Source organism: Nicotiana sylvestris, chromosome 12 (genome assembly GCF_000393655.2).
Source record: "Nicotiana sylvestris chromosome 12, ASM39365v2, whole genome shotgun sequence".
NCBI classification, from domain to species: Eukaryota; Viridiplantae; Streptophyta; class Magnoliopsida; order Solanales; family Solanaceae; genus Nicotiana; species Nicotiana sylvestris.
This window is the reverse complement of record NC_091068.1, coordinates 110,212,623-110,229,753: the sequence shown is the minus strand read 5'-3', so window position 1 is coordinate 110,229,753 and position 17,131 is coordinate 110,212,623. Positions and strand designations below refer to the sequence as shown.

The 17,131-nt window shown below is 41.1% G+C and overlaps 1 long non-coding RNA gene across 1 annotated transcript; it reads left to right on the top strand.

Annotated features, from left to right (window-relative positions):
• The first annotated feature begins 282 nt into the window (after positions 1 to 282).
• Positions 283 to 1,609, top strand: LOC138884267 (uncharacterized). Its single transcript, XR_011404432.1, has 2 exons — positions 283 to 722; positions 1,446 to 1,609. It is a non-coding gene; the product is annotated as an uncharacterized lncRNA (long non-coding RNA).
• Positions 1,610 to 17,131: the final 15,522 nt, after the last annotated feature.

Sequence of the window (17,131 nt, the reverse complement as noted above, 5' to 3'; positions counted from 1 at the left end):
TAGTTAATTGATCATTTATTTAATTAATTTATTTGTGTAAAATTAGTTTAATAAGTAGGATTAAGGAAGAAATTTGGCCAAATTTTAAAGAAAAAGTGTCCAAGAGTGCAAGATAAATGGCTGCCATTGAAAGGGTCTGAAACTACGTAGTTTTGCCTCAAAACGACGTCGTTTCACTTAATGAAACAAGATCAAATCATACCCATCCATTCCATCTTGATCCAATGGATCTCATTCACTCTTGGCTTAGGTATTTAAAGCCTCAAAAATCTGAAAATTGTCCTCATTTTCACCCATAATTCTTTTCTCCTTCTTCTCTCTCTCTTCACTCTCTCTACGCCGCCCCAGCTCCGCCCACCGCTGCTGGCCAGAAATCGCCGCCGCCGGCGGACCACCTCCAAACAACTCCAAATTCATACCATGTAATCTCCACAACATCCTCCATCCATATCTCCAAACCAAATCCTTCAAAAATCCCTCAAACTCCTTGAATCTTAGATCTAAGAAACTTTCCCGTCACTTTTTTGCCCAAATTCTTGAAGCTCCAACCACTATCACCCCACAATACTTACATCAATGGATAGAGCTCCTCAAGACCTAGCTATTGATGCCAATTTCACCATGAAAATTCGGCGATCAAAATCCGGCCAAATTCCGGCGACTTCCCCGAACACCCTCTTTTGGCATACCACCATTTTTTCGGCCACTTGAATTATAAAATGGTAAAAATCCTATTATTTTTCGTGGCTGATTTTTTATTTTATTTTTATTTTTCAGATCTTATTTTTGTCTATTATTAATTATTGTAGCATTAGTTTTTGAAGTTTGAAATGTCAAATTTTCTATTTTTGCACTTGTTGAAGTAGTAAAATAGTTTTGTGTTGATAAAAGTGAGGTAGTGAAAAATACTTAAGAGTATATGGTACTTGTTTGATTGTTTATTTACAACTTCAAGACTCTTTGAGTACAACACTCAAAAGTCAAATTGTTTGGTAAGAAAATGTAGACCTTTGGACAGTGTTTGAATAAAAGTCTGTCTTGAATAGTGGAGAGCAGATTTTGTAGAAAAATCTGTCAAGAAGATTGATTTTTAATTTTTTTAAAATAGCTGATTGTTTTGATATAAAAGAAGAACACTCCATCTTACTGAGGGAGCTAGACACACAAAAAGAGAAAAAAAATCAGTAGCTATAATATCCCTTAGCAGCTTTTGTGAGTTGATTCTTAAGTGAAAAACTTGTTTAAGGAAAATAGAGTAGTCTTGAAAGATTTTTCTGGAATTACATAATTGTACTGTTTTGCTGGATATTTCTAGTTTATTTTCTTGGGTTTGAATCTGCCGGTTGTCGTTGTCTTTTGCTGTTGTTGCTGCCCGTTTAATTGTTCTACTGTTGATTTTGGAAAAAGCTGACTCTACTGTATTTGTTCTTCTTTCTGCTGTCCAGGTAATTTTCGGACCATGTAAACTCATAAAATCGAGTTGGAATGAAAGATAATGACGCTGGGAAATATTAGTAGCTTTATCCTTCTATTGTAATTCATTTTTATATGTTCTTGAATGTTTGATAATGTTATAACGATATGTTAGTTAATTAAATTGTGTTAAGCATCTTTAATTATTTTTATTTTTGCAAAGCATTAGATATAATTCCACTGGCATTTGGTTGTCTGAAAGGAGCATATATATTAAAATTTGAACCCTTGTAGCCATGTTTGTCCCTTTGTTGTCACCAAGCTAAGTTTTTATTATTATTATTATTATTATTATTATTATTATTATTATTATTATTATTATTATTATTATTATTATTATTATTATTATTATTATTATTATATTTTAGAGTCCCAATAATCTTTTTTTTATCTCTTAAAAAATACTTATTTAGTAAGGTAGTTAAGTTGTAGATTAGAAATACAATCTGTAAACTTATTTTTGTAAATAGTTGGCTACGGATTGCAAATAGCAAGATGTGGCCAAATCTGTAACATAGCTTTAAAATGCCATATCTGCAGATTTAAAGTCCAAAAGCATATGGGCTTTTGGATTTTGTCTTGGACATGAGCCCATTTGACTCCATCAACCCAATAGTGGGCTGCCACATTCAATGTCAAGACAAGCCCACATCTTACTAGTTTTAAGCAATGTCAATTGATAATTTTCTCTCATTACTCTCATCTTTTAAATTAGTACTAATAACAATAATTTTCTCTCGTTAGTTAAGTTATAGATTATTATTCAAATCTTTTCTTTAATTTTTTTTTAAAATAAATAAAAACGGTCATAAGAAAAGCATAAAAATCAAATAAACCACAGTTTATCCAAGTTTAATTCAAGCCAAATGTAGACAATAAAGCAACCGTGCTAGAACCACGAGACTCAGGGAATGCCTTACACCTTCTCCCCGATCAACAGAATTCCTTACCCGGACTTTGTTTTCGCAGACCAATAATAATAGAGTCAAACCTTCCTTTGAATAGGGATTCGAATAAAAGGTGACTTGGAACCCCAGTAAAAATCAATTCCAAGTGGCGACTCTGTAAATAAAATAATCCTTACTTCAAATTTGTCACTTTAATTGGAAAAGCTCTTTAACCCACAATCCGTTACATTTTGCACACATATTTCTTGGAGGGAGAAAAGAGGTGTGACAGCTCTGCGACTCTGCTGGGGAAAACCAGAATTCGAGCTTGTACATGTTGACTTTTATTTGGCTTTATTGATTTTGTATATACTGTGATTTATTTGGGTATAATGTGCTACTTGTTTGCTTTTTACCGCTTTGATATTTTTGAACGGTACATATAAAATGTCTTCTCCCGCACCCCCTCCGAGTCTTCTTGAATTAAAATTGGGCATTTGCTTGACATAGCCCACATTCTTTGAGATAGCCGAGGTGTTTGTCACCCGGTGAAGGATTTTAGTCACACCTATTTTAGGCGGGGAGCACCACCAGTTAAGCCGGAAAGCAATGCTACCGGTACACTGACCCTCCTCGGCTCGAGTTGTCCGCTCGAATAAGCTAATCTAGATACCTTTTCCACCAAGATTTAAACCTAGGAGAACAAACCTCATACCGGATTTTCCTAGTAGGTTCGCTCTATGTGCATAACATGTATTTGACTTAGCGAAACTTGGCACAGGGGCCGGGTTCGTATAAGACAGGTATCCTATTTGAGACCATCATGTTCACGTATGTGCTACTTGATACATCATTTGGAAGGCTTACTTGCATTGTCGACCGGCTTTAGAAAATTAGTGTAGCAGAATTATTAAAAAAAAGGTACCCAGTTTTACCGAACTACGCGGGTCTGATTCCCATCGGATGTGAGATACGTAGGCAAACCTCATCGGTTCCGGCCCCCAATTTTCAAAAAAAAAAAATTCAAATATATTTCCCTTTACTTCTTTCTTTAGAAAATAATTTCTCAGAGACCCCAATTTTTAAAAAAAAATCAAAAAAAAAATTCAAAAATATTTTTCTCTTTTTTCTTTTATATAAAAAAAAATCAAAATTAGATTTTTTTTCTTCAAAAATCACAAAAAATAAATAAATGAAAGAAAAAATCGAAAATTACAAAAAAAAAATGTTGAATTCCAAAATATTTTTTTTCTGCTTCAGAAGTTTTTCTTTCAAAAATTGAAAAACAATATTCGAAATTCAAAAATATGTTATTTCTTCTTTAGAAGTGTTTATTTCAAAAAATTCCAAAAAAAAAAAATCAAAAAAAAAAAATCGTTTTGATTAAATAAAAAGCGATAGAGACGAAAAAAAAATCAAGAGTGATTAAATAGAGGTAGAAATAAAAGAAAAGAGGTACATACTTAAAGGGTTAGTTAAGGCCGGGATGAAACATGCAACCGTTCAAATACATGGCGGAAATGTTTAACTATTAGGTGCATTGCATCCCCAACGTGCGATTTCCTATGTGTTAAATGTCTCAAAACTAACGAGGTTGTGGTGTGAGCAAATTAGTCAGGTTCTGTTCAGGTGGTTGGTTTTGTTGGTATGCAGTGATGAACACGCAACCTTGCACGCGGCCACAACATTATACACAAAACCGAGCTCTACCTCCAAGAAATGCACATCCTTACCCAGCTCCATATAATCCCCAACCAAATGATCTCCGATACAATCCTTGCCTAAGAGAGCCTTTCAGAAAGAATCAGTTCACCCCTATTGGTGAATCGTATTCAAGCTTGTTCCAAAAGCTAATCAGGCTAGATCTATTGCAGCCAGTGGCCCCGAATGGCCGAACCTCGAGTCCCCCTCATACCGAGCTAATGCTAGATGTGAATACCACTCTAGAGTAGTGGGACACAGTACAGAGGACCGTTGGACCCTCAAAAGGGTAGTTGAAGATTTGATTGAAACTGAAAGAATCGTTTTTCGGGATGAAGAAACTTCTGATGTGATGAACAATCTGTTGCCTGCCCACAACATTGGGCCAATGGTTAGAATGATTTGTGAAGCTGAGGGATTTGATCCGGCATCGAAGGCCATTGCAGCCTTTGCCGAGATAGAAGAAAAGCCAAAAATGGTCGCTAAGCATGAAAGTTCCCCATCAAACGGGAGTCTTAGTGGCCAGTCTTGCTATCCTTTCTGCATCCGGATTATCTCAGGGTGTGATCCGGATGTTTTAACTTATTGTCTTACTTTCTGAACCCTTCTATCTTCAAAAAATTGAAAAAAAATCAAATAAAAAAAAATCAAAAATCAAAAAATCATTTGACATGATTCTCATGAGTTCAGACTCATGAAGTAAATTTCTGTGCGATATGAGTTCAGACTCAGGAAGATTAAGTGACTGCGTAACATTTATGATGGTGGAATGTATACAGAAATGCCAGTTTGAGGCAAAGCAGGTGGGTTACCTCCTGCAGAGTGTTCTGGGGTTGTGTGATCCTTATGTTGTTAGTTAGAAGATCTCATTTATAACTGAAATATCTATGTTGAAATTTAAATTTGGGTCGCTTAAGAGAGTGGGTTTAATTGTTACGAGAGTGAATGCGAGCTTTGCATAAGAGTTAAAGTACCAGATGGTCTGTGTTTCACAAGCTTATGAAGGATTAAGTAGAGTATATGTGTTATGAGTTATTGAGTGTGTTTTGATCTATGGCTTCGATCCAAGTGGGGGAGTATGCTATTGATTAGTTGATTGCACGGTTATGTACTATGCTGGTTCCAGTTTGAGGCGTGCGGGTGAATCAGTTATGGCTTACATAGATTGAGACCAAGGATGGCTCGAGTAAAGGAAAATTTTGATAAAGGTTATTTCATGCTTCATAGGTGTATGGGAATCACGGAATGTCTTAAGTTATTGTTGGTAATGGATGCTCGGCGCATAGAGCAGGAAGTTGTTTGGTTGTTCTAGGATGAGGTTACACTCTACGGTGTTGGAGTGCTATTGAGGCACGGGTGGTTTGGTCGTTGGATCATGCTAATTGCAGTTAGAATAGAATGAATGACTCTCGAGAATGGTTCTAATGTTTTCAAGATTTTACATGTAACAATTGGGTATTTTCAAGTTATATATGTGGCTAGAAACTGAGTTTTCATTGGTAGATATCAAGACTTGTGATATTTTCTATATTAGTTATGGGATTCCATATATTAGTATCAGGAAGGTGAAGGTAACAGATTGAGTTTTGCGGTAAGTCTCTTCAGAGTAAGTATTTTGAATGTGGCACTTTTGGGAATACTTAAGAGAGTAATCAACGACTTATGAGTCTTAGACGGTATGGTTTTATGCTTGGGTCTCGCGTGGTGAGTCTGGGTTGAGGAATTGTAGTGTTATAACAAGAAGGAGTATCAAGTTAAAGGTAAATCAAAAGGAAACTTGGATAGATGGGATAGCTTGGTAGTAGGCCGGATCGGTGTGGTGAGGATATGATTAGTTCTTTGGATGCTTATGAGGTAATGAGTTTATATAGGTGTTTTGCAACAATGCTCTTGGGTTTTAGTGGCCTACTTAGCTTGGTTAAGTTAGAAGATTCAGTCCTGACGATTTAGTGGTGTGCAAATGGAATTCTGAGAGCTCTAGATGGTTTCCACCACAATTAGAGAGGTATATTGTTTTCTATTGGGCGTGATGAGCATGGGATGTATAGTGATTTACCTCTAGATGGGATCAATGGGAAGTTATTGGCTAGTGGAGTACATAGTTGCTTATGGTTCGGAAGGGATATGAAGTTCTCATGGTTATCCTAGGATGGTACGGGTTACGCGATAGGTTGTGTAGGATTGAGATTTGCATGTGTAAGGTTACGGTTCGGATTTGAAAAGGGAGGTCACAAATTCTTAGATAGCATGGGCAACTTCAGGTGACTAGATAAATGAGACCACTGATTGGTGTGGCTTGATGAGGGTATACATTTCAGATAGGGCGATATGTTTGAGTTATGGATGCTTTATTAGTATTGCGGCACTATCTTTTCCGATCGTCTGATGATATTCGAGTCTGCTTGGTGGCACAAAAGAATTATAGGTGTACCTCTCATGAGATGATTGAGTACTAGAGGTGTGTTATATATGCGAGCGGCGGAATTGGGATCAAATATGGTAATTTGTGTTCTTTATGGACTTGGAGACTAAAAGTTCTCATATACAGGTTAGCTCGTGGTTGTGGACCGCAAAGATGTGGGTAAGTTAGTCAGATGATAGTGTGTGCTATGATTCAGTCATTGTGAACCTTCGGAGGATTTTTATCTGTTGTGTGTGACTAGAATTGATGTGTGGTTCATTGGTAGACCTATATGGATATGTGTTTTGCATCAAGATGACTTTGTTAACTTCGAGTTGCCATTGGTGAGGGATGTGTTGATTCGGTTGTTATTGATCTATTAGTAATCAGGGGGATCTATGAGTTACCTTTCTGTGTTGCGAGCCGTTAGGATTTGTTGATTATAGGCACATGTGGTGCGGTGTTATTAGGGCCTCTCAGTGGAATTCGAGCGGGAAGATCACTGGGTATTGCTCGGTGGATGGCATATCAGTTATGTCCTTTCGAGTTGTGTGGTGTTATGTAATTGCCTCACGATGGTTATGATGATTGCTTTGGTTTTAGACATCATATTGTGCGGTTGTCGATTTTGAGCATAGTAACTTAAGGTGTCTCATGTGGACCAGTGTTTGGATGGGGTCGCACATTAGAGCGAAGCTATGTGGAAGTATGATCATGCGGGTTAGATTCGTGTGTTCTGTTTCTATAATGTGTGGTAGGTTCTCAGGCTTGTGTTGTGGTGGTACTAGTGAGCTTGCGGTACATCTATTTCATTTGAGTCATTTTCATGAATTGAGTAAGTTCGGATTGTGGCTTATTGGTGCACGGATTGCACAAATCGTGGCTTTAGTCTGCATTGATGTGTCAATATCACCAGAGTAGTTGTGTTTGATTAGATGAGATCGTTGGGATCTTTAATGACTGCAAACGGATTTTTTCAACATGTTGGAAGGATAATATCGAGGTTCAACTTAAAAATTTGCTATGGTCTTTGCCAAAGGAGAAGTGGCTTCATAAATGGTTGATCTTAGAAAAACGGTTATGGCTTACTGCGTGTTTCATTTATCATTGGCAGTATATGAAAGTGTTGGAATGAGACTTCAGTTGATGAGAGGTTCCTATCGATATTCGGTTGTTGTGTGCAACTGCTATGATTAGAAGTTACCGCTGCAAGCGTTTGAGTTATGTGGTATATCATGTAATTGCACCGAGGTTGGGGGTATGGGTTATTACAGCTTGTTCGAGCTTAGTCAGAGTATAGATGTGAGATTTTGATCTTGTGGATGATTTCAGAAGTGGAAATGTGGTTCTAAGGTTCATGGGCTAGGTTGGACTGTGAAATTTCAGTTACATTATGTTATCGGACCTATACGATATAGGGTGATGTGGGATCACCTCCGGGTGTGTTTATGGTAAGGTTATTCAGCGATTGGTTGGCTTTCGGAACAACTCTGGGCATGTTCGAGGACGAACGTATGTTTATGTGGGGGAGGATGTAATGACCCGACCGGTTGTTTTGAGCTTTTGCACTTTGCTCGTCAGTTCTCGGCCATGACTTGCCCCGTGTGATGGATTATGACTTATGTAAATCATTGGTTTTGGTTTTCAGGGTAATCAGAGTGAATTTGGAAGAACAGTTCCTAGTTTGAAGCTTGAAATTTGAAAAGTTTGACCAATATTTGACTTGTTAGTATATGATCTCGGATCGAAGTTTTTATGATTTGGTTAGCTCCGTCAGGTGATTTGGGATGTAGGAGTGTGATTGGAATGCATTTTGGAAGTCTGTGAAAGGCTTAGGCTTGAATTGGCGAAATTGAGATTTTGGCGTTTTCCGGTTGATAGGTGAGATTTTGATATAGGGGTCGGAATGGAATTCCGGAAGTTGCAGTAGCTCCGTTGTGTCATTTGTGTTAATTTTGCAAAATTTCAGGTCATTCGGACGTGGTTTGGTCGGGTTTTTGATCAAAAGCGTAATTCGAAAGATTTTTGAATTCTTTGGCTTGAATTCGATGCAAATTTGGTGTTTTAATGTTGCTTTGAGCATTCCGAAGGTTGGAACAAGTTTGAATGATATTATGAGATATGTTGGCATATTTGCTTGAGGTCCCGAGGGCCTAGGGTGAGTTTTGGGTGGTCAATCGGACCATTTCATGTTGTGAAAAATTGCAGAATTGCTGTTGTTGGTGTTGCAGGTTTTTGACCTTCGCGTTCCTGATGCATGTCCCGCATTCGCGAAGGGTTAAGGTGTGAGGCTGTGAAATTGGCCTTCGCGAGAATGGTTCCACGATCGCGAAGGTTTGAGGTCTTTGTCATCACGTTCGCGAGGTTCAGGTCGTGTTCGCATAGAGGAAGAAGGATAGCTGGGCCCTCAGTACATTTTTTCTACGCGTTCGCATAGTTGCGGTCGCGTTCGTGATCGCGAAGTGTTGAGTGTGTTGTGCATCGCGTTCGCGAGAGATTTCTCACGTTCGAGTAGAAGAGATTCCGGTCAGTGAAGCAGTGTACTTCGCAAACGCGAGGGCTATGCCGCGTTCGCGATGAAGAAATGTCTGGGCAGGCAGTTTATATTTTTAAATCGAGGGTTTAAGTCCAATTTCATAAAAACCATTAGAGAGCTCGAGAGTAGGTGGCATTTGAGGAGATTTTCAGTAGAGCTATTGGGGTAAGTATTCTTCACTCATATTTGGTTTAATTCCATGATTTGGTCTTGAATTTCATCATTTAATTTAAGAAATTAGAAAAATGGAAGAAAAGTTTGAGATCTCTTTTGGAGATTTGAATTGGCAATTGAGGTCGGATTTTGACGAATTTGATATGGGTAGACTCGTGAGTGAATGAGGATTTTATTGATATGATTTTTATCAGATTCCGAGACGTGGGACCGGGGGCCGGGTTTGAGCAATTTTGGGATTTTTGAAGTGAATTGGATATTTTCGAGTGGGCTTTGTTTCCTTAGCATATTCTAATGGTTATGTACTGGTTATGGCTAGATTTGGAGAATCCAGAGGTTGATTCGTGAGGGCAAAGGCATCACAAGCTCGAGTTTGGATCGGATCGAGGTAAGTAATGATTGTAAGTGCTGTCCTGAGGGTGACGCATACGCCAGATGACGAGCGTGGAGTCGTGCACCGTTGGGGATTATGACTTGGTCCGTCCTGTACGACTGTTAAGTCGCGTATTTGATTTGAAATCTTATGATATTCCATATTTTAGAGATTGATATTGTATTTTGGGTTGTATGTCATGTTTGGGTCCTTCTACTAACCTGTTGAGACCCTTAGGGGCATTTTTACTATTTTTCCTCACTCTTATTTTGAAAGCATATCCTCAGTCATGATTTACCTATTTATATTGTTTAAACCTGGTTTTACCACTTTAATTCTTAAAATGTGAAAACTGTTTGGGCTGAGTTCCCTGTTTTACTGATGGTCCCGAGTGATTGTGAGGTTGATGACTGAGATAGACCGAGGGTCTGATTGTGAGGGTATTGACTGAGATAGACCGAGGGTATGATTGTGAGGTTAATGACTGAGATAGACTGAGGGTCTGATAGTGAGGTTAATGACTGAGAGAGGGCGAGGGCCTGGTTGTGAGGATTATATATATTTGGATCGGGATGCACGCTGCAACAATATATATATGTGTATATGGATCGAGCTGCACGCCACAACAATATATTGGATTGGGCTTCACGCCACAACACTATAGCACTTGGGCTGTAGGAGCCCCTCCGGAGTCTGCACACCCCCAGTGAGCGCAATCGACTATATATGTGGATCGGGCTGCACGCCGCAGCGGTTACTATATGGTACTTATTGAGTGTGAGCGCTGACTGATGAGAGTTGAGTCTCGAGTGACTGAGAGGCTTGCCCGAGGGGCTGTATACATATATGAGTGATGCTTTGCCCGAGGGGCTTGTTTTTATGAAATTGCTGATTCCACTCCTCTTTTATACTAAGCCTCTGTTGAAAATGTTGAAAATGCTTTTAACTAACTTTCATTTAAGCTGGAGTTTTTATGAGATATTCGGTATTTAATCACTGATTTTGGGTTTGTTATTTCCATTGAGACTTTTATTATATGATGTGTTTATGATTCCTGTTTTGTCGAGGGACTGATTATGGTTTTTATCTCTTTTATTATAAATGGTATTGAACCCCTACGGAAACTATTGGAAAGCATTTTCAAATGATTTTTACCAAAAGCTAGATTTTAAATGAGACGATTGACTCGTATTCTGATTTGAAAGCCTGTTGTGCTTATTGAGTTTATCATAAATGTGGTTTCATCGTTTCCTACTGCTCAGTCTTTATTTACTCTTGTTACTTACTAGGTTGGAGTCACATTACTCCGTGCACCTCGTGTTCAGATTCAGGTATTTTGGAACCTGGTAGCAGGTGTTGATTGCTCAGAGGCGGAGTCGTCGGAGTTAGCAAGGTGGCTGCACGACATTCGCAGCACTGCTTTCCTTCCTTATTTTTCATTACTGTATTTAGTACATTTTCAGACTCTTGTTGTATTCAGACCTTGGTAGATGCTCATGACTAGTGACACCCCGATGTCGGGTTTGTATAGTTATTCCGTACTTTACCTTTGAATTTTAATATGAGATTATTGGTTTATAAATAGTATAAAAACAACTTTTATTGGAAAATGGTTGATTCGGGAGTTGTGTCGGCTGGCCTAGTTTCACGATAGGCGCCATCACGACTGGGCCGGTTTTTGGGTCGTGACACATGGTTAGAAGATAACATAGTAGGAATAGTCGAGCTAGGGATTGGTCAAGGAAACAGAGTAATAGATGAGGTTGATGAAGCAAAAGTGAAGTATGAGAGGATGCGCAAAAGAGTCCTTGAGTCCGAAGCCAGGCATTTGGAATAACACAAGTTAGACATGCAGGCAATTAACGAGTGGAAGGAAATGGCTACAAGGTTGGCAAAAAGGTTGGAATATTTGGAGTAGGGTCTAATGGAACTGGAAGGGAAGACGAGGAAAAGGGTCATAGACTGTCAGAATGTAGAAGGTAACGAAGGAGGACACCTAGCAAGGGCGTACCTGCTGCTGGACATGCACGACCTGGGGAATCTGATTGACGGAGCCAAGAGGGTCAAATATGGGGAAGGTCCCTCCGGGACCAAGTAGATTAGGTTTATCTGTTTTGAGTCATTTTGGAATTCGAATGCAATAAGGCAGATGCCATTAGTAACTCATTTATTTATCGCCAGTTTAGGTTCGTCTTATTGTATGCGACGAATCCGAGGGCCCGATTCCCCCGTCATAATGACATCTCGCGGACATGCTCCTCAAGGCTCGAGGCCAAGGTCGAGACTCGCCCTCGGTGGTCGTCAGGTACCAGACCGAAGGGCATTGTGTTCTAACGGCTATAGCAGGCGAGAGGGGAGTTCCCAAGGCACATGGCTTATTCTAGCAGAGCTGACCTAACTAGGGCCTGTGTCGAAGCGTCACGTCTAGCCGTCCCATCTCCATGCTTTTATAACTAATGTATGTTGTATTATGACCGGATTCCCCTCCTATATAAAGGGGATCCATACCACTTTATAAGGGGCTGCTGTTGCTCCAACCATTCTACACTAGATCAATAATATTTCTCTCTCTCTCTTTCTTCTCTCTAACTTACTCGCTCGAGGCTACTCCTTGCATTTGTTGTTTCCATACTTGTTCTTCATCTATTGCTTGGTATTGGCCATAGAGAGCCTTTTTTAACCATATCTTAACTGTTATAACTTTCTCGGTTACTCCCGATAGCTCGAGCTCGAGCCAGATATCAACCCCGAGGCCCTTCATCGACCAGTCCGAAACCCAGGTAGCAAGCCCTTCGATTTGATCACTGCCCCGTTTTAGCTTATACTTCATCGTTAAATCTCATACACCTAGCATCAACTGCCCTAACAACTAGCATAAAAATAGATCACGTATTTTTAGAGTCCCATTTACAAATTTAATTATTGTTATCATTTTCACGGTAAACAGTTTGGCGCCCACCGTTGGGCTAAATATAATAGTGATTATTTTCTTGCTGGTTTCATTACACGAACGCAAGTTATTTTTCACACTTTTTTTTGCCCAAGATCTTCGATTTCAGGATAGAGCGCCTAGCTCGGTGAGCAAAATGGGGGACCAGAACCTTGAAAACAACAGAGAGAAGGACACGACTACCCTAGATGTCGGCACATCACCAAACTCAACTCGAGCGGAAAGGAAGGTTCTCTAACATGACGTCCACATGATTATTGGGGGAACCGACGTTCCCCAAGGACCCATGTTCAAACGAACGAAAACTTCCACTACGGAAGAAGGGCCGATCCGAAACTCTGTACCCAAAGACACCCTCGTATTCTGCGAGGAGGACCTCGAGGACATGATGGAACCGCACAACGACACGCTAGTGATCTCGTTTCTCTTAAATAACACCAAGATAAAGCATGTGCTTATGGATCCAGGTAGCTCGACCAACGTAATTAGATCAGAAGTCGTAGAACAGCTGGGGCTTCTCAATCAAGTCGTTCCCGTCCCTCAGATCCTCCATGGCTTCAACATGACCGATAAGGTAACAAAAGGAGAGATCACCCTCCCGATCAACACATCTAGCGCGATCCAGAACACCGAGTTCCAGGTCATCGACGACGACATGAGGTACAATGCATTACTCAGCAGGCCTTGGATACACAACATGGGGGCAACACCCTCAACCCTGCATCAGGTGTTAAGGTTTCCCACAAGGGATGGCATCACCACCATACATGGAGAACAATAGGGTAGCGAAATAAATATTTGTGGTCTACTATGAGGTGCCAACCCCCACAAGCCCGGTCTCGGGCGAGGAGAGAAACATGCAGACCCTCAAAGACAACGAGGAAGATTTCTTCACCCCTCGAACCTTCGTCGCCCCCGAAGAATCGGATGCTACCAAATCAACAGTCTAATAGCTAGAGCAGACCATTTTAATTGAGAACCTCCCAGATCGTAAGGTATACTTGGGAACGGGGTTCACCCCCGAACTCAAGACAGGGTTTATTCAATTTCTCAGTAACAATATCGACTGTTTCGCCTGGTCCTACCTAGATATGACAGGAATCCCACCGGAAATAACCTCCCACAGGCTGAGTGTTGATCCTAAATTCAAACCCGTAAAGCAAAGGAGAAGACCGTAGTCCGAGGTAAAACATGCCTTCATCAAAGAGGAGGTAACGAAACTTCTTAAAATCGGATCCATTAGAGAGGTAAAGTATCCCGAATGGCTGGCTAATATAGTAGTACTGACTAAAACGTGGAACAAGCTAAGAATGTGCGTAGATTATAAAGACTTGAATAAAGAGTGCCCCAAAGATTCCATCCCATTGCCTAATATCGATCGTCTAATCGATTCTACGGCCGGCCACGATACCCTCACTTTTCTCGATGCCTACTCGGGGTATAATCAAATCCAAATGAACCCCGAGGACAGGGAAAAACCTCATTCATATTGCTATAATGTAATGCCCTTCGTGCTAAAAAACGCAGGTGCAACGTACCAACGCCTAGTTAATAAAATGTTTGAGCATCAAGTAGGTAAATCAATGAAAGTCTCTATTGATGATATGGTAGTCAAGTCCCTACGCGCAGAGGACCATTTGCAAGAAACTTTCAACATCCTCCGTAGCTACAACATGAAGCTCAACCCCAAGAAGTGTTCCTTCGGAGTGGGTTCGGGCAAATTCCTGGGTTTCAAGGTTTCAAATAGGGGGATTGAGATCAATCCCGACAAGATAAAATCCATCAAAGAGATCACGGTGGTGAACAATGTAAAAGCCGTCCAACAGCTAACAGGGCGGATAACGGCCCTGGGCAGATTCATATCAAGGTCATCGAACAAAAGTTACCATTTCTTCTCTCTGCTCAAAGGAAAGAGCAACTTTGAATGGACTCCAGAATGCTAACACGCCCTAGAAGAACTGAAATGATACCTGACTAGCCCACCCTTGCTGCACACACCCAAGAAGGATGAAATGCTATACCTATACCTGGTCGTGTCCGAAATATCGGTAAGCAGTGTACTGGTTTGAGAGGAGCAAGGTACATAATTTCTTGTTTATTATGTAAGCCGAACCTTAGGGGATGCCGAAACCCGGTATCCCCATCTAGAAAAATTGGCTCTCGCGCTGATAAGCGCCTCATGCAAGTTGAAGCCCTATTTCAGTGTCACTGTATCTGCGTTCTATCAACTTATCCCCTTCAGAGCATACTGCATAAACCCGAGTTACCGGGTCGATTGGCCAAACGGGCCACTTAACTCAGAGGGTATGATATCGAGTATCAACCTCAAACGGCCATCAAGTCCCAAATCCTGGTGGACTTCGTGGTCGATTTCTCACCATCCCTCGTACCCGAGGTAGAGAAGGAAATTTTATTGAAATCGGGCACGTCCTCTGGGGTATGGACCCTCTTCACCGATGGTGCCACAAACGTAAGAGGATCGAGGCTCGGTATAGTCCTAAAGCCGCATGTTGGCGGCATAATCAGACAATCCATAAAAACCGCAAAATTTGACTAACAATGAAGCCGAGTACGAGACCATGATTACAGGTTTAGAATTGGCTAAAGGTTTGGGGACCGAGACTGTCGAGGCAAAATGCGATTCGCTCCTCGTAGTAAGCCAAGTGAATGGAAGCTACGAAGCTCGAGAGGACAGGATGCAGAGGTACTTCGACAAAATCCAAGTCACATTACATCGCTTCAAATAATGGACCTTAGTCCATGTACCCGAGAGTAGGAAAGCAAGACCGATGCCCTCGCGAACCTGGGATCTTCTGCTGAAGAAGAAGACCTGCTCCCCGGAGCTGTTGTCCAATTGTTCAAATCAGTGGTCGAGGAAGTTCATGGGGAGATTAACTCCACCAGTCTAACATGGGATTGGAGAAATAAATATATTGTTTATCTAAGAGACGGGAAGCTACCCGCAGATCCAAAAGAATTGAGGGCCCTGCGAACCAAAGAAGCCCAGTTCTCGCTCAACGAAAATGGGACTCTGTACAGGAGAACTTTCGATGGCCCCAAGCGGTATGCTTGGGACGGGGCGACACGGATTATGTACTCCAAGAGATCCATAAGGGAACCTGCGAAAATTATTCCGGGGCCGATTCCTTGGTCCGAAAGGTGATCAGTGCGCGCTACTATTGGGACAACACGGAAAAATATGCCAGAGAGTTCATCCAAAAATGTTACAGGTGCCAGAGATTCGCTCCCATGATCCACCAACCCAGCGAGCAACTACAATCTATTTTGTCACCATGGTCATTCATGAAATGGGGAATGAACATCGTCGGCCCTTTGCCGACGGCACCAGGTAAGGCTAGATTTATTTTGTTTATGACTGATTACTTTTAAAAATGGGTGGAAGCGCAGGCCTTCGAGAAAATAAAAGAGAAGGAAGTCATCAATTTCATATGGGATCACATCATATGCCGGTTCAGAATCCCATCCGAAATAATATGCGATAACAGGAGGCAGTTCATCGGGAGCAAGGTAACACAGTTCCTTGAAGACAACAAAATCAAGAGAATCCTATCAACGCCTTACCATCCATGCGCAAACAGCCAGACCAAATCTAAGAATAAAACCATCATTCAGAACTTAAAAAAGAAACTAGAGAGCGCCAAGGGAAAATGGAGATAAACATTACCCGAGGTGCTATGGGCATATCGAACAACTTCAAAATCGAGCACGGGGAAACACCCTTCTCTCTAGTATACGGCGCCGAAGCATTGATACCAGTGGAAGTCCGGGAACCGAGCCCAGATTTCAGCATACTAATGAGGGCTCGAACAATGAGGCCATGACAACGGCCCTCGAGCTACTTGATGAAAGGCGGGAAGCCTCGCTGATACGAATGGCTACACAGAATTAGAAAATCAAAAGATACTACAACAGAAGAAAAAATCTTCGATATTTCTTGATCGGGGACTTGGTCCTAAGGAAGTTTACTGTCAACACCCGAAACCCTAATGAAGGAAAATTGGGCCAGAATTGGGAAGGACCATACCGTGTCCTCGGGATAGTTGGCAAGGGATCCTATAAGCTCGGCACCATGGAAGGCGAACAACTTCCGAGCTACTGGAATGTATTGATGCTTAAGCGGTATTACTGCTAGGGCATCGGATCGAAAAATCCCGCAAAGATCCTCGAGCAAACATTGCACTATTTTCCTTCGATCGAGTTTTTATCCCGAAACGAGTTTTTGCCAGCAAGGTTTAACGAGGCAATGACCATGCACTTCCTAAGAAGGACTCAACAAACCTACCGAGTTTTCTTCACAATCAACCCTGTACCGGGAAACGTCAAACGGGGTTCCACTAAGAAATGATGTACAGGGCCAACGGTCGGACAAATCATGTCTGCATAAGCCCGGCTTATAGCAACACAACGACATGTATTTACGCCAAGCAATAAAAGAATATCTTTTGCCAAATGCATCCCGTACTCCAAAGTAAATCCAGCGTGTTTGTGATAAGGATCCCCCCATCGAGTACGTCCCGATATACTCGGAGACTTAGGGTTAACAATTTGTCACCCGCGCGACCTCAGGGTCAGAACTCTGAGATCATAAGGCCCCAACGAGGCAATTCCGAGCTCA